The sequence below is a fragment of the Oncorhynchus mykiss genome, chromosome 20 (genome assembly GCF_057628025.1).
Source record: "Oncorhynchus mykiss isolate SJ-2025 chromosome 20, ASM5762802v1, whole genome shotgun sequence".
NCBI classification, from domain to species: Eukaryota; Metazoa; Chordata; class Actinopteri; order Salmoniformes; family Salmonidae; genus Oncorhynchus; species Oncorhynchus mykiss.
In genome coordinates, this window is record NC_143041.1 from 36,607,585 (window position 1) to 36,632,085 (window position 24,501).

Consider the following 24,501-nt stretch of genomic DNA (forward strand, 5'->3'; position numbering starts at 1 on the left):
CCTGTGGAGATGAGGGGTGTGGTGAATGAAAAGAATATGAAAACATGTGCGGGAGATAAAAGGTGGTCATGCCAACGAGCGGTAGGCCTTTCCCTGTTGTTATTCTAATAGGCTATTCGTACACCTGGGACCATCAGCATTCAGATGCTTGTAAAATGGCTTTTGCAATGTCAAATAATAGGCTTTATTGGTTGAGTGACGAATGTATTTTCCTGGGTCATTGTTACCAAATGTGCTCTATAAAATGGTTTAAACAGAGTAGCCAACTCAGATCCAACTACTGATAAGGGTTCAGGGTCACCGTAAGAAATAGTTTTGTTAGTTCTGCTTTAAACATTCAGTGTATTTGGAAATTTTTACATGAACAGGGTATTTTCATAAAGGACAGCATTCATTTCGCATTCATTGGTAGGAGTGGTAGAATCTCTCCATAAAATTCCAAACAGTCTAAACCATTCGCTTTCGAGACAGGGGTAAAATCCAAAACTGCAATATATTAACTGGCTCAACTTAGAGAAGTAATCTCAGACATCTCCAGCTCAGACGTCCAGCTCAGACGTCCAGCTCAGACGTCCAGCTCAGACGTCCAGCTCAGACGTCCAGCTCAGACGTCCAGCTCAGACGTCCAGCTCAGACGTCCAGCTCAGACGTCCAGCTCAGACGTCCAGCTCAGACGTCCAGCTCAGACGTCCAGCTCAGATGTCCAGCTCAGACGTCCAGCTCAGATGTCCAGCTCAGATGTCCAGCTCATGAGCACCAATCAGCAGCAGATATTTAAAATGTTGAGTTCATGCAAAAAACAACAATATTGCATTGCATCAATTTGTTCTCCTAGTTAAACCAAATCGCAGCAAAACATTTTAAACTAAAATGTATATCATATGCCATGCATCTAGACTAGGGGTGCACGATATAAATCGGTGAACATATCGGATTCGGCTGAAATTTTCTAAAAATGCCAACATCGGCATTGGCCCAATGTCTAGTTTAACGCCGATGGGCAAAACTGATGTCAAAGCTGACGTGCATACATATATAAACGTAGGTACATGATGTAATGTCACCAAACAAATATATAGCGCTAGACTTGCAACACAGCATTCCAAACCCAGCCCACAATGTCTGCTGTGTGGATCAAGCAGTCATTTGAACGAGTAAGAACATTTCAGCAAGACAACTCAAAAAGGTGAAATCCATTAAAAAACGCCAAGATAATGGAATTCATTGCCCTTGACAATCAACCGTTATCTGTCGTGGATGATGTTGGCTTTCGCGGACTGGTTGTGCACCGGTTCACACTACCAAGTAGGCGCCATTTTTCAGATGTTGTCCTTCCGGAGTAACACAGTCATTTTGAAACTCACATCCATGAGCTACTTTGCTATGGGTGTCATTGCTATTAGCTTCACGACTGACATTTAGACCAGCGATGTCAGCCCCATGAGCATAGAGTCTGACAGCACAGTGGGTTGACGAGGATTTCGTACTGAGGAAAGCCGTATTGCTCATGAATGTGCTGGTTCTCATACTGCTGCTGCCATTTCAATGGCATTTGAGAACATGTTTGAAATATGAACACTCCTCGCTCCATTCAAAACAACTGACTCGAGAAATAAGCTCAACTGCGTCTGTAGCAGACGTGATACACTTTCATGGCATTGAAACGCCTGCTCAACAACACAGACCGTCAGGTTAACTTGGTAAAGTAATCTACTGGAGGCTGTGAAACAAGTGATTTGGTGGCACTCTGAGCCTCTGTCGCCACCATGCTCGATGCTAGGTACAAAGGACCGCTACTTCGATGCAGACAAGAAACAGTGTTTATATGAAATGTTACAGATACAGCTGGACACTGACACAGTGACAGTGGGCATCGAGGAGAAGAGGCCCACGGACAGACCGAGCTGAAACCTCGCTGCTTGACATGTATGATGAAATCCTGGTTGAGACTGAACAAATTAACAACGAAACAGAACAGCAAGTGAGTGAAATAAATAGGTTTTCATTACGTTTAACTGGTAATGATATCGGTATCAGCCAAAAATGTAATTTCGGTGCCTCCCTAATCTAGAAGTATTGAATCGTTCATGAAAGGAGACAAGCACATCCCCTAAAGGCATCTGCATGCTTCCATGCCAAAACAGTTGGGTAGAGTGTGCATATATTGTGACAGATTTCTTGAGTTATAGTGGATAAATTCTGACTATTTCGAGGCATTGTATTCTGGCTACGGCATCTCAAAAATTGACAAACAGTACAGTTGCAGCTTTTTCCCCCTAAATTCTCAAGCACAGGTCATTCAAGGGAGTATGCGACACAATTGTTTGGTTCGGCTAGGCGCTGGCCGAACTGAAACATGCTAATGCTTTAAGAGTTAGCAATGGTTCACTTAACTACCATCAACTTCCTTCCAGCTGTGTCAAATCAGAGGGCCTGTTGTCCAGACATTTGGCAGTCTATGGGGGTGCCACAGGGTTCAATTCTCGGGCCGACTCTTTTCTCTGTATACATCAATGACGCTCTTGCTGCTGGGGATTCTCTGATCCACCTCTACGCGGAGGACACCATTCTGTATACTTCTGGCCCTTCTTCGGACACTGTTAACTACCCTCCAGGTGAGCTTCAATGCCATACAATTCTCCTTCCATGGCCTCTAATTGCTCTTAAATGCTAGTAAAACCAAATGCATGCTTTTCAAACGTTTGCTGCCCGCACCCGCCCACCCGACTAGCATCACTATTCTGGACGGTTCTGACTTCGAATATGTGGACAACTACAAATACCTAGTTGTCTGGCTAGACTAAACTCTCCTTCCAGACTCATATTAAACATCTCCAATCCAAAATCAAATCGGCTTTCTATTTCGCAACAAAGCCTCCTCCACTCATGCCGCACCAAACTTACCCTAGTAAAACTGACTATCCTACCGATCCTCGACTTCGGCGATGTCATCTACAAAATAGCTTCCAATACTCTACTCAGCAAATTGGATGTAGTCTATCACAGTGCCATCCGTTTTGTTCCCAAAGCGCCTTATACCAACCACCACTGCTACCTGTATGCTCTAGTCGGTTGGCCCTCGCTACATAATATTCGTCGCCAGACCCACTGGCTCCAGGTCATCTATAGGTCTATGCTAGGTAAACCGCCGCCTTATCTCAGCTCACTGATCACGTAACACCCACCCGTAGCACGTGCTCCAGCAGGTATATCTCACTGGTCATCCCCAAAGCCAACACCTCCTTTGGCCGCCTTTCCTTCCAGTGACTTGAACAAATTGCAAAAAAACAAATCGCTGAAGTAGGAGACTTAGCTGATGTTTAAAGTTAGTGAGGGAAATCTGAGCAACTAACCGATCGCTGCAGCTGTACATATATATAGCCCATAAATAATATATAAATAGCCCACCCAATCTACCTACCTCATCCCCATATTGTTTTTATTTACTTTGCTGCTCTTTCCACACCAGTATCACTACTTACACACCATCATCTGCTCATCTATAACTCCAGTGTTACTCTGCATAATTGTAATTACTTTGCTACTATGGCCCATTTATTGCCTTACCTTCTCATGCCATTTGCACACACTGTATATACTCTTTTTTTCCTCAATTGTGTTGACTGTACACTTGTTTATTCCATGTGTAACTACTGCTTTGCTTTATCTTGGACAGGTCACAGTTGAATAAAACTTGTTCTCAACTTGCTTACCTGGTTAAATAAAAGGTGGGGAAAAAGACTGCACACAGAGACCTACAAATGGTATCCATGAGTTCCTCTTACTCTGGGTAAGTATATTTTTTATTGCCATAATGTCCAACTATCCCTTTAACTGCAGAGGTGACTGACTGTCTGTTCAAAGCACATCTTACTGATGAGTGGTTTGACTAGGACGCCTATCTGGTCTGGAGCCTTCCGGGTGGCAGCCGCCACTGGCTCCAACAGTAGAAGTTCTGCTGTATCAATAGCAGTGCTGTGTATGACCAGAGGGCCACACAGGATAATGGGCTGTGGTGGGCTTTCAGTGTTTACATCCCCACTCCACAGCCAGTCTTTCACTAATATAAGGTTAACATGATTATTGCACTACATAGGTAATGGAATGGCACCATATTTGCTACATTAGGTAATAGGGCACAATACCAGATTTCTGGGGGCTTTGTAACACACCCCCCCCCCCCCTGCTGAGAGACTGATTTTTCACTAACACTAGCACCGCTGAACCTCGAGGGACCCCCCTTCAAGCTAATGAGCAGTCATTCTGACTCCAAAATTATAACAGTGTAATTAATACATTTCATTTACAGTGCATTCGGAAATTCAGACCGTTCACTTTTTCCACATTTTGTTACGTTAGAGGCTTATTCTAAAAATATATTAAATAGCTTTTTCTCCCCTCATCAATTTACACCATACCCCATAATGACAAAGCAAAAACAGGTTTAGAAATGTTTGCAAATGTATTTAAAATAAAACTCAAATATTATTTTTACATAAGTATTCAGACCCATTACACAGTACTGTTGTAGTATCACCTTTGGCAGCAATTACAGCCTCAAGTCTTCTTGGGTATACCGCTAAGCTTGGCACATGTATTTGGGGAGTTTGTCCCATTCTTCCCCGCAGATCCTCTCAAGCTCTGTCAGAGCGATCATCGGGTTCTTAATAATTTGGTTGCGTTTATGAAGGTCTTAGGTAACAGTAGAACACAATTTTTTTTTTGTAACAATAGCATTTGAATTAATTAATGTTACTGTGGGTGTTAAAACGGACAGCTTCAGTCAGCTGTTCTAGCACGCTCTACTGGTGTTTTTTGCCATGCAGCACTGCCCCCATTCAGAAGGTCCTAACTAATTTAGTTTATTATAAGGTCACACCAGTCAATATATGTTACGCAGTCAGCAGCCTCTATTACGGGACGTTCAGAAGGACTCCTAGCAAGGCAGAAGTCTAATAAACCCCTCTTCCCTCCTGCTACCTTTTATCTCGTGGACATTTCCTTTGCCGTCAATTTGATCGTGCGTGCATCTACAAGTAAGTGCCGTAGCTCTGTAAACAACAAGGCAAAAATAACTAAATATTGCCTATGGCTGTTTATAATGACCATTTATGTTGAGCTTGTTAGCTAGCTCGGACTCCCGCTAGCGGTTCTCATTCAGAATGCATTGGTATTTAGCATGCCTATTAGCTGTGTTAGCGGTTTTAGCCTTAGTCATTTGTGGTGCTGCTAGGCTATTTCTATTCGTGTAAATTCCTCATGCTCTTTGTTATGTAGATGTACCTACACTCTTGTACTGTTAATTTACCTACGTTCAGGATGTTTATAAGTTCCCTAGCCTTTGTAGGTTATTGCCATGTGACTAGGCCTTATGCTGTAGTGAGTGGTCAGATGTGTGTGAATGTGGACATCTTCCATTAAACCCGCCTCAAGCTGAACATCCTTGTTCTGACCAGACATTCTGTAGTGGTTGCTACCAGTATTAAGCCAACACCTAAATGTTTCTTATTACATTCATGGTCCTTTGATTCTCTACAACGCTACCCTTATTGTTTATGGTCCTTACGAGCTGGATACAACAGTGAGTACCTAGAGCCCAAGGATGCCAGTTAACAGAGAAGAGCCTCCACAACACCATAGTACCCTCCAAGCTCGTCATCAAGCTCGAGACCCTGGGTCTCGACCCCGCCCTGTGCAACTGGGTACTGGACTTCCTGACGGGCCGCCCCCAGGTGGTGAGGGTAGGCAACAACATCTCCTCCCGCTGATCCTCAACACTGGGGCCCCACAAGGGTGCGTTCTGAGCCCTCTCCTGTACTCCCTGTTCACCCACGACTGCGTGGCCACGCACGCCTCCAACTCAATCATCAAGTTTGCGGACGACACAACAGTGGTAGGCTTGATTACCAACAACGACGAGACGGCCTACAGGGAGGAGGTGAGGGCCCTCGGAGTGTGGTGTCAGGAAAATAACCTCACACTCAACGTCAACAAAACTAAGGAGATGATTGTGGACTTCAGGAAACAACAGAGGGAACACCCCCCTATCCACATCGATGGAACAGTAGTGGAGAGGGTAGAAAGTTTTAAGTTCCTCGGCATACACATCACAGACAAACTGAATTGGTCCACTCACACAGACAGCATCGTGAAGAAGGCGCAGCAGCGCCTCTTCAACCTCAGGAGGCTGAAGAAATTCGGCTTGTCACCAAAAGCACTCACAAACTTCTACAGATGCACAATCGAGAGCATCCTGGCGGGCTGTATCACCACCGCCTGGTATGGCAACTGCACCGCCCTCAACCGTAAGGCTCTCCAGAGGGTAGTGAGGTCTGCACAACGCATCACCGGGGGCAAACTACCTGCCCTCCAGGACACCTACACCACCCGATGTCACAGGAAGGCCATAAAGATCATCAAGGACATCAACCACCCGAGCCACTGCCTGTTCACCCCGCTATCATCCAGAAGGCGAGGTCAGTACAGGTGTATCAAAGCTGGGACCGAGAGACTGAAAAACAGCTTCTATCTCAAGGCCATCAGACTGTTAAACAGCCACCACTAACACTGAGTGGCTGCTGTCAACACACTGACACTGACTCAACTCCAGCCACTTTAATAATGGGAATTGATGGGAAATTATGTAAATATATCACTAGCCACTTTAAACAATGCTACCTTATATAATGTTACTTACCCTACATTATTCATCTCATATGCATACGTATATACTGTACTCTATATCATCGACTGTATCCTTATGTAATACATGTATCACTAGCCACTTTAAACTATGCCACTTTGTTTACATACTCATCTCATTTGTACATACTGTACTCGATACCATCTACTGTATCTTGCCTATGCTGCTCTGTACCATCACTCATTCATATATCCTTATGTACATATTCTTTATCCCCTTACACTGTGTACAAGACAGTAGTTTTGGAATTGTTAGTTAGATTACTTGTTATTACTGCATTGTCGGAACTAGAAGCACAAGCATTTCGCTACACTTGCATTAACATCGGCTAACCATGTGTATGTGACAAATAAAATTTGATTTGATTTGAGTTGACAAGATGTGGTAAGTTTGTGCCGACTGGATCACCCGCCACAATATCTCACTGATTACAACTACGACGGCAAAGAGTCAAGGCACAGACTACCACACACATCCACTCCTACGAGGGAGAGCTGCTAGAGGGTTCTATTGAGAAATCGAGATGTGACATACTCCAGCCAAAGTGCCCGCCTACCCCTTCAATGACTCATCACCGGTCCAACTCGCCACCAGGCTGACCAGCAGAATAGAGGACAGAGCCTCAGCCTTTTCATTGGTTGCTAATTCAGAGTTCCCACCACAGGCTAACCTCAACCAGAGATTGCCAAGATTAATATCCGATCTAAGTTTGATGCTTTCAGGATCAGCGTCGAACCTGCCCCAGAGATCACCGGGAGCGTGGAACTATGGTGACAACCAGAGCGGACACACTGTGTCTACACAGCCAGTGTGACGAGATTGATGAGCTAATTGAAGTATTTAGAAAGATTGATGGCTCCCACAGTCCACTTTAGCTAGTACTTACCTGATGGACACTGTCAGTTAGCACCTGACCATCTGTCAGTCTTTCCACAGTTCTTTCTTCTTACAACTGCAAGCAGTATTAGAGGGGGAGAACGGAGGTTCTGCGGCACCAGTGCAAACAGCTCAGCAATGCCAGATATCAGAAGATGCTTGAGATACTTTGCCCTTCCACCTTAGCACCGATCTCAGATCCTACCTCTGCTGTGGAGTCCCTCACAGAGGTGCTACAGCTTTCTCCAGGGCCAGAGGAGCTACCAGAGCTCACCCTGAGGGAGTACCCCATCTTCTTCCAGCTGAGTTAGTAGTGGGACCTGAGGCTCCTACCATGGAGCCTCAGCTATACACTCCCACCACTGTGCTTAAACCAGCTCCTGCTGCAGAGTCTTAACTGGTCTCCACAGCAGTCTTACGGTCTACTCCAGATACAGAGGAGCTACTTGAGCTCACCCTGGGGGAGCACCCCACTGTGTTCCAACCAGCTCCTGCCTCACATTCTCAACTGGTTCCCATAGTGACAGTGCCATCACTGTCTCCAATGACAAGAGGTTCTGCTGACCCATTCTGGACCCAAGACCAATACTCACCTCCCTGCCTGGTTGCGATCAGTAAAACTTACAGCCTTCCTCAGGGACAAACGAGCTCCCTGAGCTCATCCTGGATGAGCGCCATACCACTGTGCTCCTACTGAGCCTTCTCCAGGGACGGCGGAGCTGCCACCCTGAGAGAGCACCCTATTCCTACTCCAGCCAACACCGCTGAATGTCAGTTGGTCCATTATGTGGGAGCCCTGCCTGCGGCTGCTGTGCATGCCAAGTCCACTCAGACCTCTTCGGTCCCGGTCTGGTGGGACCTGCCTAACCCTACCTTCGACATCCAGCCTGCTGTTGTCCAAAGACATCTCCAAGCTCCTCCCTGGGAGCCACCGCCCTGGGAGCCCCCTTTGCTGCAGTGGCTTGGTCCATGTCCGCTGTCCAGACCGTCCTAACGTCCCCATGGGGGATTCTCCTGACATCCCAGTGGGGGACCAGCCTGTCCAAGGTGTTCAGTGTCCTGTCGTAGGAGACGCTAAAGCCTCTGCTCTACTAGCCCCAGTAGGTCCAGATCATATTAGCCTTCAGTTCCCTTATCAGCTAGTGGTTTCACAGTTTCCTGCAATGCTAGGCCCACAGTTTCCTGTATGAGTATCAGAGCTCTTTTTCCAGATAGGTCTAACTTCCCCTAGTTCACAATCTACAGCCCAGTAAGGCCCCAAGTCACTAGCTCTGTTTTTTTCTACCGCTCAGGTGTGCATTTATCTCTGTCCGTCGCTGCTGTGGAGATATAGCCAACCTCAACTCCTGTTGCTGATGGGGCGGCCTCACAATCTGCATTGCGGAGGCCCTCGTCGAGCTCTGGGGACCTGCGGTCAATAGCCCCGAGACCTTGGTCGAGACCTGCAGTCAAACATCTACCGTCTGTCGTGCTGAGACCTTTGTCAAACTCGGCTGCCCAACCTCCTGATCCTGGTCCCTTTGCCTGGGTCCATCCCTTCCAGTGGCCGCCGCCCATTGCTGCTCAGTGGGTCCAGCCACCTAAGTAGCCAGTCCCAGGGTCCTTGTTGAGCTCTGCCGTGTCGGCCCTGATGTCTCCAGTCCTGGTGTCCTCAGTTGACACTGTGCCGGGGTCCTGCTCCTCTAGGGACCTTACAGGCCCTCATTGCTGAGGTGCTCCTGGGCAGGGGGAGCGCCACCACCATCTTATCCTGTTGGCTCCCCTCTTCCAGAACTGCCTCACAGCCTGCACTAGCCCCCCGTGCCACTTACCCTGGTCTGGTGACCTCAAGCAACTTTGTGACGGGAAAGCCGGCTGCACCAAGAGACAAGACTTCTGTTGGACCAGTCGCTTGTCTGGTCTGCGTCTCTGCTGGATGACCACAAGTCTTCACATTATCCCTCTCAGATGACTGTCTGCCCTTTGTTGTCATTGCCAGAACAAAAAAAAGTTTACAAAATAAATTCCTCAAAAGTATATATAAAAAATAAATACATTTTAAAAAGAGTCAAACTACACACAATAAAATAACGCACAATAAGATTTTACTGAGTTAGTCAATTAAAATACATTCATTAGGCCATAAACTATGGATTTAGGAATACAGATATGCAGCGGTAGGTCACAGAACTTTATTTTAATTTTAAACTAGGTGCGTGCATCAGAAAACAGTATCTGGTGACCACCACTAGCCTTACGCAGCGCGACATCTCATTCTCATAGAGTTGATCAGGCTGTTAATTGTGGAGAGTAGTGGGACAAAATTCCACTTCAATGGCCGTGCGAAGTTGCTGGATATTGGCAGAAGCTGGAAGATGCTGTCGTACACGTCAATCCAGAGCATCCCAAACTTGCTCAATGCGTGGCATGTCTGGTGAGTATGCATGCCTGGTGAGTATGCAGGCCATGGAAAAACAGGGACATTTTCAGCTTCCAGGAATTGTGTACAGATCCTTGCGACATGGGGCCGCGTATTATGCCGAAACATGATGTGATGGCAGCAGATGAAAGGCACGACAATGGTCTACAGGATCGCATCACGGTATCTGTGCATTCAAATTGCCATCAATAAAATGCAATTGTGTTCGTTGTCCGTAGTTTATGCCTGACAATTCTATAACCCCATCGCTACCATGGGGCAATGTTCACAACATTGACATCAGCAAAGCGCTCGCCAACACAAAGCCATTCACTAGAATATGCTAGAATATGCATATAATTGACAGCTTAGGATAGAAAACACTCTAAAGTCTCAAACTTATTGTCTGTGACTAGAACAGAACTGATATTGCAGGCGAAAGCCTGAGAAAAATCCAATCAGGAAGTGACTTATTTAGAAACCTCTGCGTCCCTATTGAGCAGTGAAAGGGATATCAACCAGATTCCTTTTTCTATGGCTTCCCTAATGTGTCTAGTGTTACAATACATAGTTTCAGGCTTTTATTTGGAAAAATTAGCCTGAACGTCAACATTGCGTGAGTGGTCAGCTGAAGTCTCTCAGTGTTTTGTGCGTAAAGGACAAATGCGGCCATTGTTTCTCTCTCTCCTACTAAGAAGCCACCAGTCCCGGTTGATATATTATCGAATAGATATTTGAAAAACACATTGAGGATTGATTATAAACACATTTTGCCATGTTTCTGTCGATATTATGGAGCTAATTTGGAATATTTTTCGGCATGGTCGTGACCGCAATTTCTGGTCGATTTCTCAGCCAAACGTGAAGAACAAACGGAGCTATTTCGCCTACAAAAATAATAATTTGCTATCTAACTGGGAGTCTCGTGAGTGAAAACATCCGAAGCTCAAAGGTAAACGATCTCATTTGATTGCTTTTCTGATTTGTGACCAGGTTGCCTGCTGCTAGCTAGGCATAATGCTATGCTAGGCTATCAATAAACTTGCACAAATGTTTGTCTTGCTTTGGCTGTAAAGCATATTTTGAAAATCTGAGATGACAGGGTGATTAACAAAAGGCTGTGTTTCAATATATTTCACTTGTGATTTCATGAATAGGAATATTTTCTAGTAATATTTATGTCCGTTGCGTTATGCTAATTTGTGTCAGTTGATGACAACGCTCCCGGAGCCGGGATGGGTAGTATCTAGAGGTTTTTAATGCCACTCGACCTGTCTAACCTGCAGCATGAAGTCACAGTTGAAACCGAGACTTGCTTACTCCGACCAGTGTTAAGCTTACTGAAAAAGTATGGAAACAGAATTAACGTAAAACTTTTTACTGCGTTACCAAACTTTGTATCTGCGGAGTACTTCCCGTGAATGTTTTTTTGTAATATTTTCAGTGAAAATTAAAAGTAGTCCTTGTGCATAGAGTTCCATGGTTTGTTAAACTTTGAAATCAATGTTGTTTGATATACATGTTAAAGTGAAAGCGTCTCAGCGGAATTCCGTTACCGTGAAATTGGCCTCAATTAACTGAAGATTGCTCTCCTAAATCAATGAGGCATGAACAAGTGCACATTTCAGAAGGAAGGCTAGTAAAGTCCATCTGCTGGATTGGGGGGGTCAGCCATACGGCACCAGGTCAAAGTTGAAAAAGGTTAACCTAAAGATCACGTAAAGCCACCGGCTGGCTCACTTGCCCTCTGGAGTGTAAAAAGAAAGCAATGATGCTGAAAATGTTATGGGGTGACGGCAGAAACGGTCTCTAGAATAAAATTCTGCACCTCAAAAACATCACCAAATTCTGCCATTAGGTAAACTCAAAAAATTATTCAAATTCATTCAATGTAGTGATGTCAAAAGGTTGAAACGCTGGACACATCAAGCAACTGAACATTGGACTACTAGGCCATATATAATCTAACACTCAGTAGCCTGTTTTGTCTGTGCCAGAGATAGGCTGATTGAGGTCATACTGACTGACTGCAGTAGGGGTGTGTGTGTGCGCGCGCGCGCGTAACCAACCAAGCTCTCTAAACACTTCCACACTTCTTTGGTTAAAGAAACAAAAAGACAAAGACCGAAATGAAGAACACAGGAGGGGGGGCACATGTCTTCAAAGATGACCCTGCCAACACAGCTTTGTCCCTCTAAACCTTTTAGGAAGGGATTTTAATAGGACGGGAAAGAGGTAAAAACAATAGAGGGGAAATGGGTCCTAAACATCCGCACTGCAGTCCATCTGTCTGGTCGACCGCAACGCCATGTGCCTCTCCATTGATCAACTGATTAAAAGACATTCCCCCACACGTACGTGTGTGTGTGTGTGTCAGTTGATTGGGTGCAGTGGGGCATTGGTGGATCGCTTTCACTAATCCGACAATTAGTGGGCAAAGCCATTCAGTGCGAGATAAAGAGACGCATGGAGAGAGGGGGAGCACGCGAGCACACACAAAAAGCCACATGGAGAGCACAGGGACCCACTGCCCATCTGCCTCTCTTTTGCCTCACCAAGAGACCCCCCCTCCACACACAATGACCCTTCTCTACATCTACATCTACACACACACACACTTCGTTCTGTTCCCAGGGAGAAACCAAGGACTTCCAGACCGACACCTGCTGCAAGCCATTGGGCTTCCCATGTGCCAGAACAGTGTGTGTGTCAGATGCATGCTCTTAGCATATGGGTTTAAAAATAGAAGTGGTGGGAGAGTAGATCAGTCTTAATCTAATTCCAATCAAAATTGTGATAATGACATTGAACATGCATATCGCAAGACTGCCATTTACTTTTTTTGACAAGGTTAACACAACAAAAATTGAGTACGGTACCTACTCCAATGAGATGCACTAGACTGCACTCGTTCACTCTAAATACACAAAGGACGCTGACAAATCACAAGCGGGATCTCGCTCTCTGCATGGCATGTACATGCTGGTCAATCACAAGCATCCCCACTTAGAGTGAGCTGTTAGATGCTGGCGAGGAGAGAAAGAGCTTCAGAGTGTCAGAAAAGGGGTTGCAAGGGGTTGGATATTTTCCGGGAAATCTTTGGACATTTTCAATGGAAGTTAAGCCTGGGAATTTTGCCTAAATTCACCAAAAACGTTAGCTTATAACAGTGAACCTTTGCGGGATACACAAGGCAATTCTAGGTCTCCCAATAGAACTGTTGGGAATTCAATGGTATTGCAACCCTCTGCATGCACAGTGCATTCTTCCATCACATGGACAGCTGATTCTCAAGATCTTGCACACTAATGAGATGCTATTGAGCCCACACCACTACACTGTCTGAGTCAAGGACTACATGCTTTCTGGTAAGTTTTGATTACAATACTGGGTGGGGTGAATATATCATATATGATACACATTTTTTTGTTAACTAGTAAATAGTAGCCTACAGCAAAGTGATTAAATCATTTCTAACTTGTTAACAATTTCTGCAAGTTAGTTTTTGCTACCATGTGGGTTTTAGCTTGCTTGAGCATGCTAACTGAGGAGTGTTAATTCACCTGTTACCATACATGTTTCATTTTAAAACATGTACAGTTGAAGTTGGAAGTTTACATACACTTAGGTTGGAGTCATTCAAACTTATTTTTCAACCACTCCACAAATTTCTTGTTAACAAACTATAGTTTTGGCAAGTCGGTCAAGACATCTACTTTGTAAATGACAAGTAATTTTTCCAACATTTTTTTCCAGACAGATTATTTCACGTTAGCACAATTCCTGTGGGTCAGAAGTTTACATACACTAATTTGACTGCCTTTAAACACCTAGGAAAATTCCAGAAAATTGTGTAATGGCTTAGAAGCTTCCGATAGGCTAATTGACATCATTTGAGTCAATTGGAGGTGTACCTGTGGATGTATTTCAAGGCCTACCTTTAAACTCAGTGCCTCTTTGCTTGACATCATGGGAAAATCAAAAGAAATCAGCAAAGACCTTGGGACCAATTCCCAAGCGTCTGAAGGTACCACGTTCATCTGTACAAACAATAGTACGCAAGTATAAACACCATGGGACATGCAACCTTCATACCGCTCAGGAAGGAGACGCGTTCTGTCTCCTAGAGATGAACGTACTTTGGTGTGAAAAGTGCAAATCAATCCCAGAACAGCAAAGGACCTTGTGAAGATGCTAGAGGAAACGGGTACAAAAGTATCAATACCCACAATAAAACGAGTCCTATATCAACATAACCTAAAAAGGTCGCTCAGCAAGGAAGAAGCCATTGCTCCAAAACCGCCATAAAAAGACAGACAACAGATTGCAACTGCACATGGGGAAAAATACCATACTTTCTGGAGAAATGTCCTCTGGTCTGATGAAACAAAAATAGAACTGTTGGGCCATAATGACCATCGTTTTGTTTAAAGGAAAAAGGGGGGTGCTTGCGTGTCAAACACCATACCAACCGTGATGCACGTGGGTGGCAGCATCATGTTGTGGGGGTGCTTTGCTGCAAGAGGGACTGGTGCACTTCACAAAATAGATGGCATCATGAGAAGGAAAATTACGTGGATATATTGAAACATAAAGACACCAGTCAGGAAGACAAAGCTTGGTCGCAAATGGGTCTTCCAAATGGAAAATGCTTCGAAGATGTGGCAAAATGGCTTATGGACAACAAAGCCACGGTATTGAATGGCCATCACAAAGCCCTGACTTCAATCCCATTGAAAATGTGTGGGCAGTACTGAAAAAGCGTGTTTGAGCAAGGAGGCCTACAAACCTGACTCAGTTACACCAGCTCTGTCAGGAGGAATGGGACAAAATTAACTTATTGTGGGAAGCTACCCGAAACGTTTGACCCAGGTTAAACAATTTAAAGGCAATGATACCAAATACTAATTGCGTGTACGTAAACTTCTGACCCACTGTGAATGTGATGAAAGAAATTAAAGCTGAAATAAATAATTCTATCTACTATTATTCTGACAATTCACATTCTTAAAATAGAGTGGTGATCCTAGCTGACCTAAAACAGGGAATTTTTCCTAGGATTAAATGTCAGGAATTGTGAAAAACTGAGTTTAAGTGTATGTAAACTTCCAACATCAACTGTATCTTACAAAGGAGTTGTTTAATCTAACGGCTTAACTATTTATCTGTACATGGAATTGCATTATTTTTTTTAACATTTATTTTTAGTCTTTACAGGAAAATGCCACAGGCACTATCTGATGTGTGGAGAAAGGAAAAGCTGTGTACATTTGCAAGTACTGTGCCAAATCATATGTGAAGAAAGCAGCAAAGATGCAGAATCATCTGGCCACGTGCATAAAGTTCCCTCAGCACACACAACAAGCAACCTGACAAAAGTCCCTCTACTTCTATTTGAGGTGAAAATGATGAATCAGACACCTTATTGTTAGCAACAGCTCATGGTCCTCCTGGAATCAGAAGTTTTTTTTGACTCAATGGAGGATCGTAGTCAGAGAAATGCTGATGAATGTCTTGCTCGAGCTGTGTATGCAACTGATTCGCCTCTGATGCTCACAGGCAATGTGTATTGGAAGAAATTTCTGAGTGTTCTTCACCCAGCATACACCCCTCCAACCAGACATGCTTTATCTAATAATTTATGGATGCAGAGTTCAAGTGAAGGTCAAGCAAATCATAGAGAACGCAGACTATTGCAATCATCTCTGATGGGTGGTCGAATGTTCTTGGGCAAGGAATAAGAAATAATTAACATCCCCACCCCTCAACCAGCATTTTACAAGAGCGCAGACACAAGGGACAACACAAGGGACAACAGGTCTCTACATTGCAGATGAGCTGAAGGCAGTCATCAATGACCTTGGACCACAGAAGGTATTTGCACTGGTACAAAACCATGCTGCAAACATGAAGGCTGCTTGGTTTAAAGTGGAGGAGTCCTACCCTCACATCACACCCATTGGCTGTGCTGCTCATGCATTGAATCTGCTCAAGGACATCATGGCACTGAAAACAATGGATACACTCTACAAGAGAGCCAAGGAAATGGCTAGGTATGTGAAGGGTCATCAAGTTATAGCAGCAATCTACCTCACCAAGCAAAGTGAGAAGAATAAGAGCACCACATTGAAGCTGCCCAGCAACAACCCTTAGGGTGGTTTTGTCATCATCTTTGACAGTCTCCTGGGGGGGAAAGGAGTCTCTCCAAGAAATGGCCATATCACAGTCTGCCGATATGGACAGCCCCATCAAGAGGATCCTCCTGGATGAGTGGTAAGCAGCCTGAAACATATAGCAGTAGCCATTGCACGGATTGAGGGAAACAATGCCATACTGTCTGATGTTCAGACTCTGCTTGCAGATGTAAGAGAAGAATCCGTACTACCCTGCCCACTTCAATGCTGCTCCAAGCAGAGGAAACTTCAGTTCTGAAATGCATCAAAAAACGTGAATCCTTCTGCCTGAAGCCTATACACACCGCAGTGTACATGTTGGACCCCAAGTATGCTGGCAAGAGCATCCTGTCTGGTGCAGAGATCAACAAGGAATATGCTGTCATCACTACTGTGTCTCGCCACCTTGGTCTGGATGTGTGCAAGGTTCTTGGCAGTCTGGCAAAGTACACTTCCAAGCAAGGGCTTTGGGATGGAGATGCAATATGTCAGTCGTGCCAACCTCTCATCAGCCACCTGGTGGAGGGGACTTTGTGGATCTGAGGCTCTTTCCCCACAATCATCCTCCAAATCCAACCAACATCAGCCACCTCAGAGCGCAACTGGTCCTTGTTTGGGAACACACACACCAAAGCACGCAACAGGCTGACCAAAACAAGGGTTGAAAAATTGGTGGCCATCCAGACAAATTTTGAGCTTTTTGGAGCCTGACAACGGGCCATCCTCAACCAGGTTGGGTTGTGACAGTGAAGATGAGGCCTCAGAGTCTGACGGTCAAGAGGTGGACATTGAGGAGGTCCAGGGACAAGACATGGAAGCCTGAGAGGAAGACGACCAAAGCTTTAGTTTCTAGACTATCATCTTAGACTTATATTGAAAATGTTTTTAGGAGATGCGATGGAACAATATTAATTAGTATTTGTTTTCATAAATTAAATGAACCACCTGGGACCTGAATAAGGAGCAGAAACTGTGCGTAACGATAACGGTGCAAATGTGTTAAAAGGTCATCGCATTGAATGTCTGGACTAGATTTAAAAATCAGTAGGCTGTGTGTTACATGTTAAGGCACTTCCACTTATAATTACACTATTATAATCTTCCGATTCCATCTGCAGCCTATGGCTGCCTGAATAAATATTTAACTTGGGTCATTTAATAACTCAATGGAAAAATAGGAAAAATAATGTTTGTTCATATGTAGGTGTAATAATCCTAGCATTATATGTATAGCAATGTTGGAAAATATGTTGCATTTGGTTTTGTATGTATTAATTAATATGATGATCTTCTTTTAGAAGTGGTGTTCTCTACCATAACACGTGTTTTAACCATGTCTGATGAAATTACCAAGTTCTCACCGACGTGTTTGAGAATCTAAATTCATAATCACATTTGCAATATCTCCCCCCCCCCCCAAAAAAAAATGAGTAGGGATGAACGATATATCCGTGTGTGAACATATCGGAATTGCCCGATATTAGCTGAAAATGCCAACATCAGTATCGGCCCGATGTCTAGTTTAACGGCAATGTTAAAAACAGATTTCAAAACTACCGTGCATACCTATATGTAGGTACATGACGATGCCACGGAAAATTGTGCTACACGTGCAACACAGCATTCCTAACCTAGCCCACAATGTCTGCTGTGTGGATCAAGCAGTCAAGTCGAGCAGTCATTTAAAAGAGTAAGAACATTTCAGCGAGAACTCAAAAAATGTTGAAATCCTTTAAAGCCAAGATAATGGAATTCATTGCCCTTGACAATCAACCGTTATCTGTCGTGGATGATGTTGGCTTTCGCTGACTGGTCAAGCACCAGTACACACTACCAAGTGTGCTATTTTTCCAGATGTTGCCCTACCGGAGTTACACAGTAATAACATCACTGCTATTAGCGTCACGACATACATGCTATGGAACACCGTTTGGGTCTTTGTCTAAAAAAGATACAATAGTACTGTCAAAGCTGTACAAAAAGTCTGCAAACACCGGCCACAAACGATGCATTTACAATACCGTGTTGGAATTAATGCATAATTTGTTCGACCGGACCTTCTGGGGTAGCTAGCTTTAGCTTAGCACCAATACAACCAACCTGAAAACAATGACCAGTAGAAACTGCAATAATTTTCATTATTATTAATTATTTAGGAATCCTTGTGAGTAAGTATTAGCTAGGTTGCCACTTGTTGTTCGCCTATTGAAATTGAACTTCAGGTCATGAAAATAAATAGCTAGCCAGTTACTTAACCCTATTGCCCAAAGCTAACGTTATAAGCAGCCAGCTAGCTTCATCTGGCTAGTGAGGCTCGAACGGACTGGGTAATGTGTTGTGAAGCTAGCCACAATAAAGATTAGGCACAATAGTGGATTTTGCGGTTTGCCTTCAAAATAAAAGTATGACATTGACAGTGATGCAAATGAATACAAATAGTAGAATTATGCTATACTTTTATTTTGAAGGCTAACCGCAAAGCCCACTATTGTGGCTAATCCTTATTGTGGCTAGCTTCACATAGATTGGTCCAACCACCATCAAATCAAGTAAGTAGCGTCTTATAAATTAGGGTTATTTTAGATGACACCTAGCTACTGAAACAGATGTCGTTTGGATATGTTTTTGGGGAAGAACATTGTTTGCATCCATGAGCTAGCTAGCTTTTTCTTTATGACCAGCATATGTATCGATTAATCATTGTGACATATGAAATACGAGTGAGTGTAATCCATGTGTAATAATTACATTAAATTATCATATTCAGGTCCTGATTGGTCAAAGTGTTATTTGGCGTTCCATAGAAATCCTGGTTGAGAACGAAACGACTGAAAAACGAAACAGCACAGCAAGTAAGTGAAAGAAATAGGTTTTGATTATGTTTTACTGGTAAGGGGGACATACGTAAATGCCAACAAAATAACTTTTTGGTCAGTGTGGTGTGTGTGTGTAACCTTGATTTAACTAGGCAAGCCAAATTCTTATTACAATGACGGCCCTGATGACGCTGGGCCAATTGTGCGCAGCCCTATGGGACTCCCACTCACGGCCGGATGTGATACAGCTTGGATTCGAACCAGGGACTGTAGTGACACCTCTTGCAGTGAGATGCAGTGCCTTAGACCGCTTTGTCCATGTGTGTGAACTATTTAACTGTACTAGAATGCTTAAAAGGGTGCAAACATTTTTAAATATCGGTTATCGGCATCGTTTTTTTGTCAAGGAAAATATTGGATATCAGACAAAAATGTCATATCGGTGCATCACTAATAATTAGCAATTAGATATTGTCCAAATCGTGCAGCTCTAATCTGTATCACACCTTTGATGCATATTCATGGAATTAAACAGTAATTTAAAACTAACAGGACAGTCAGATTTTCATATTATAACTCAGAGCGTAATTTCATAGGATATCTTTGGACAGTGTAGAGCATATACATTTTTTTTATACAATATCGTGACGCATAGTTGACAGTAAAGCAATATTTTTGCGCTAGATGGCTATAACTGCACCAAAATGTTAGTATCTTTTCTTCATTAGGTTATTCTCCCCATCTTTCAAAATTAGGGAGCCAATTGGTTTTCATCACTTTTAATGGCTGATCAGAACTCTTTCATGGCTTTCTTATCCCTCTGCAGCAGACAGAAAGGGAGCAATATGTTTGGAACATCAAAACGCAATGAAGAAGTCACAGTATCGAATTGCAATACTTAAAAATAACAATACAGTGTTGGCACTTAAGTACCGTCATCGTATCGTAAGGTCCTGGCAATTCCAAGCCCTATTGACAGAGCGGTGCCGCTTTCTGGCTACAACTTGAGGATTTTACATGTTGTGGTGGTAGTCTGCAAAACCGTGGGTCGCACGAGCTGAATTAAATGTAAAAGGCTTAGAAAATAAAAAGCTTGAGGTACGCTCAGTGGACATTTCACAGATTTGTTTTTGTGAAAAATCTTAACAGGAATTTCCCATTAATATGAAATGCATATACTAAACTATGAAAATACTATATCTGTCTCAAAATCGATATCTATCTTACCTCTATTGTTTTATGTCCATTGGATTAGAGAAGAAAAAAATGACGAGTTCAACAGTGAGCCTATCAGTTAATTCTCGCACAGCATCCAACCAAGATAAGCAAGGGTATTTTCCAAATATTTGACCACTTTCTGGTCTTTTTCCTCCATGATTTAGTCACCCTAATTTTGGCCATCCTAAAAGGCTAAAATCTCAAATGACTTAATGGATTATTATTAGAGACATGAGGTTTGGAACATCTGTTTTCTTAATAGCATCTACACAATTAACATTTTACCAATTGGTTCATATATACACGTTTGACTGGACACCTTAGTGTTATTTTCATTGAATGAACGTAGACATATATACTTTTTTAATTTAACCTTTATTTAACCAGGCAAGTCAGTTAAGAACAAATTCTTATTTTCAATGACGGCCTAGGAACAGTGGGTTAACTGCCTGTTCAGGGGCAGAACGACAGATTTGTACCTTGTCAGCTCGGGGGTTTGAACTTGCAACCTTCCGGTTACTAGTCCAACACTCTAACCACCCGACATGAGTAAGCCTTTTTGAAACAGTAGGCATTAACTAGATTCCATTTACTACTTTCTATTACAAAAGACCATTAGAAGAAACTGTTCTCTGGAATAGAAATCTACCCCCATATGAAATATTGCAATAAATCACAGTTCATTATAGTGAATTATGACAACTGCCAAATATCTGTGCAATTAGGCATTAACTGACTCTTGGATTGTTGATACATTCGCCACTACATGCAAATTCTCCCTCTACCTAGGTTTAGTATGTGTCTGAGTTCATGTGTTTCCTCTACCTAGGTTTAGTATGTGTCTGGGAGTTAATGCTAGCAGTTGTAGCCAAATTAAGCTTGCAAGGGTGTGTACACTTTTCTCAGTGTATGTCATGTGTGTGGAGTGTGTTTAAATAAGGTGCAGCAGTGCTAGGCAGTCCAGACTGATGACTCAAACCTTCAGGAATGACAGACCGAGGAACAGGTGACGTCACTTGTTTATTTGGTTGCTATGAGACTCAACTGCCCCAACTGTCAAGAGCGCATAAATTCCGCTCCCGAGCAGTCACCCCTCTTCCATCTCTTCTCTCTGCAGCATGCTCTCGCTGCTCCAACCTACTTATTGGAAGAAGAAAAAGACCTGCTGTGCCTCATGTTGACAGATTGTAGGTGGTGTAAACCACCCAAAGGGGCTACATTTAGTAGAGTTGGTTGGATTTTGGCTCATGTTCTTCTAGAACAGGTATTCCCAAACTGGGGGTACATGCAATTCCGACAGGGGTACGCCAAATAAAAATGTGATTCACTTTTAATTAAATACTTTTTTCTTCACATTTTTAAACAATACATTTATTATTTTCCAATGGGGCGATACATTTGGGTGAGTTTCTCCCCCCACACCTAAGTAGCCTAGTTTCACTGCCAAAAATCTAATTAAACCATCTAGTGCTCAGCGAAATAACAAAGTCAAAATACAGTTAGCCAGGTCAAAATAATTAACATCCAATCAAATTCACCGTTACCCTCTCGTGGGAAATCTTCACTCCGGCACAGACATTTAGAAACAAAACAATTTGAAAAATAAGCCACATTTTTAAAACAAGAATTAAGATGACCTTCGAGTAGTAAGACATGTATAATAAAAGCAACAGTTACCATTAATAAGAAGGAGCTAGAAGAGTCGGTATCTAGGACAGGAAAGCCCCATACTATTGTGGGGGACTTAATTATTCCTGCTGCAGTGGATATGGCTGGGACAATGCTGGGGGAAAAGGCCCAAAAAACTATACAGACAATGCCTTCCTCAAACAACACTGTTTCACGACGCATCAGTGACATGGCAGGAGATGTTTTGAAACAATTACTGCGTCGCATACAAGCCAGTGAATTCTATGCGTTACAGCTGGATGAGTCAGACTTGGAGGGCCTGGCACAGCTCCTGGTATTTATTCATTACGTTTATGGGGGGGTCAATTAAGGAAGACATCCTCTTCTGCCAACCACTGGAAACCAAGACAACATGAGGATATTTTTAAAGGACTGGACAGCTTTGTGACAAATGGACTTTGGTGGTCAAGATGTGTTGGTATCTGTACTGATGGCGCAAAAGCCATGACAGAGACATAGTGTAGTGGTAATGCCCATTCAAGCAGTTGCTCCCGACACCACTTGGGTATACTGCAACATCCACCGAGAGCCTGTGATGCCAAGGGAATGCCTGACAGCTTGAAAGAGGTTGGACACTAGTGAAAATGGTTAATTTTGTTAAAGCAAGGCCCCTGAACTCTCATGTATTTTCTGCATTATGCAATGATATGGGCAGCGACCATGTAAAGCTTTAACATACAGAAGAGCGCTGGTTATCAAGTATTATTTATTTTTTAATTGAGATGAGCTCGATTTTTTCCTGACCGCTTGCATAATGACGCATTTCTCACACAACTGTTTTATCCTCGCCTGAATGATCTAAATCTAGAATTACAGGGACTCTGCAACTATATTCAATATGCGGTACAAAATTGAGCCAAAGAAACTCTTTTCTGTCTGCATTAATCAGGACAAGACATAGGTCTTTCCATCATTGTATGATTTGCGTGCAAATGAACTCAAGCCATACGGACAATGTCAAATGTCATACATCGAAGCACCCGACTGAGCTGGGTGCGCAATTACACAGGTACAGTGGGGCAAAAAAGTATTTAGTCAGCCACCAATTGTGCAAGTTCTCCCACTTAAAAATATTAGAGAGGCCTGTAATTTTCATCATAGGTACACTTAAACTATGACAGACAAAATGAGAAAACACATCCAGAAAATCACATTGTAGGATTTTTAATGACTTTATTTGCAAATTATGATGGAAAATAATTATTTGGTCAATAACAAAAGTTTCTCAATACTTTGTTATATACCCTTTGTTGGCAATGACAGAGGTCAAACATTTTCTGTAAGTCTTCACAAGGTTTTCACACACTGTTGATGGTATTTTGGCCCATTCCTCCATGCAGATCTCCTCTAGAGCAGTGATGTTTTGGGGCGGACTTTCAACTCCTTCCAAAGATTTTCTATGGGGTTGAGATCTGGAGACTGGCTAGGCCACTCCAGGACCTTGAAATGCTTCTTACGAAGCCATTCCTTCGTTGCCCGGGCGGTGTGTTTGGGATCATTGTCATGCTGAAAGACCCAGCCACGCTTCATCTTCAATGCCCTTGCTGATGGAAGGAGGTTTTCACTCAAAATCTCACGATACATGGCCCCATTCATTCTTTCCTTTACACGGAGCAGTCGTCCTGGTCCCTTTGCAGAAAAACAGCCCCAAAGCTTGATGTTTCCACCCCCATGCTTCACAGTAGGTATGGTGTTCTTTGGACTTCAGACATGTACTGGCTTAAGCAGTGGGACACGTCTGGCACTGCAGGATTGGAGTCCCTGGCGGCGTAGTGTGTTACTGATGGTAGGCTTTGTTACTTTGGTCCCAGCTCTCTGCGGGTCATTCACTAGGTCCCCCCGTGTGGTTCTGGGATTTTTGCTCACCGTTCTTGTGATCATTTTGACACCACAGGGTGAATGAGATCTTGCGTGGAGCCCCAGATCGAGGAAGATTATCAGTGGTCTTGTATGTCTTCCATTTCCTAATAATTGCTCCCACAGTTGATTTCTTCAAACCAAGCTGCTTACCTATTGCAGATTCAGTCTTCCCAGCCTGGTGCAGGTCTACAATTTTGTTTCTGGTGTCCTTTGATAGCTCTTTGGTCTTGGCCATAGTGGAGTTTGGAGTGTGACTGTTTGAAGTTGTGGACAGGTGTCTTTTATACTGATAAGTTCAAACAGGTGCCACTAATACAGGTAACGAGTGGAGGACAGAGGAGCCTCTTAACCTGTTGCGACTCTAGGGGCAGTATTTTCATTTTTTGGAATTTTATTTTTGTCAGGACAAGATGCTAGAATATGCATATAATTGACAGCTTTGGATAGAAAACACTATCGTTTCCAAAACTGTAAAGATATTGTCTGAGTATAACAGAACTGATGTTGCAGGCGAAAGCCTGAGAAAAACCCAATCCGGAAGTGCCCCATATTTTGAAAGCGCAGCGTGCCAATGAGTCCCCATTGAGCTGTGAATGTGCTATGAACCAGCTTACGCTTTCTACGTATTCCAAGGTGTCTACAGCATTGTGATGTAGTTTTACGCATTTATGTTGAAGAATACCCGTAGGGGGCTACATTGCGCAAGTAGTAACATGATGCTCCCAGAGAAAATCTTGCGTAAAGTACAGAGGTAGTCATTATTCCAAT

General features: G+C 43.3%; 1 protein-coding gene across 4 annotated transcripts in view; it reads right to left on the reverse strand.

Annotated features, from left to right (window-relative positions):
* Nucleotides 1-24,501, reverse strand: part of map3k4 (mitogen-activated protein kinase kinase kinase 4) — an 86,260-nt gene that overhangs the window by 43,948 nt on the left and 17,811 nt on the right. The gene's annotated exons all lie outside the window — the stretch shown is intronic.